Consider the following 1,427-nt stretch of genomic DNA (forward strand, 5'->3'; position numbering starts at 1 on the left):
AGTACCATAGGCAGAGTACTTTAAAGATAATACCATAGACAGAATACCATAGACAGAGTACCACAGACAGAATACCACAGACAGAATACCATAGGCAGAGTACTGTAGATAGAATACCATAGACAGAGTACCATAGGCAGAGTACTTTAAAGATAATACCATAGACAGAATACCATAGACAGAGTACCACAGACAGAATACCACAGACAGAATACCATAGGCAGAGTACTGTAGATAGAATACCATAGACAGAGTACCATAGGCAGAGTACTTTAAAGATAATACCATAGACAGAATACAATAGACAGAGTATTGTAGACAGAAAACCATAGACAGAGTACCATAGGCAGAGTACTTTAGAGAAAACACTATAAACAGAATACATGTACCCGTACCACAGACAGAGTACTACAGACAAAGTACCATAAATCGAATACGAGTCCCAATCATCCCTTGTGCTATAATACACTTGTCCTTGTTCTTGTCATAGATAGGACACAAATCCTCGACCTTCCATTAACAGATTACAAGACCTTATCCCCTTCCATAGACAGATCGGGATTCCCAATCCTCTTATAGACAATAATTCACAAGTCCTAATCTTTCCATACACAGAGCACAATTCCCAGTCCTGCTCCTAGACTTGTGCATATTATTATCATGTGACTCTATTGTTAACGAAATGAAACTTAAGAGAACAAAAATCAAAAAAGAAAAGGCCTAAGTGTTTTTAAATGACTCTACATATTGCTGTATTGTTGTTGTGCCCAAATATAAATAAAACGATCCTAAAAAGAATGCTGTGGGAGCTCAGTGGCAAGGACAAAGGTAAGCGACCCAAGTAAACAACTAGATCTAATCATGACCAGGAATTTCAAAGATCCAAAACTTTGATAGGACAATGCTAGCAATAAATCACAATCTAAGAGTTTAAAAAATCGATTTGCAGGTGAATATATTAAGCTTATTATGTGAACATAAAACCTTTTTGCACCGGGCCCTTCCGATTCTCTTACTGACAAACAAGGTCTTAGGAGACAACGATTTTTTTCCTGTTCGTTTATTGCTGGAATTTAAAAGAAAGACATTGCTGGCAGAATAACGGTCACAGCGAGCTTGGGGGGGGGGGGCAAGACATGAAGCGCAGAAGCAATAGAGAGTGTGTGGCTGGGACAGGGGTTGAGAGGGGGGAGGGGGGTTAAGGGAAAAAAGTAGAAAATAACAATGTCGGCCTCCAATCTTCCACCTGGCGGATTACCTTGGCCTGCCACACAGATATTTCTGTGGGGACAATAGAGAGGAATTTGATATCTCTGTTTTCCATTTTCCGGGTTGACTTGTCTGACAGTTGGTTGGAGAAGAAAACGGTCAGTTAATGTAACTGTTTGTGAATTTATATGCGTGAGAGAGAGAGAGAGAGAGAGAGA

The 1,427-nt window shown here is 39.7% G+C and overlaps 1 protein-coding gene across 1 annotated transcript in view; it reads right to left on the reverse strand.

The window, feature by feature from the left end:
- Window positions 1-1,427, reverse strand: part of LOC101850797 (malignant fibrous histiocytoma-amplified sequence 1 homolog) — a gene marked incomplete in the record, with an annotated part of 56,255 nt that overhangs the window by 32,901 nt on the left and 21,927 nt on the right.

The sequence above is a fragment of the Aplysia californica genome, unplaced genomic scaffold (assembly GCF_000002075.1).
Source record: "Aplysia californica isolate F4 #8 unplaced genomic scaffold, AplCal3.0 scaffold00127, whole genome shotgun sequence".
NCBI classification, from domain to species: domain Eukaryota; kingdom Metazoa; phylum Mollusca; class Gastropoda; order Aplysiida; family Aplysiidae; genus Aplysia; species Aplysia californica.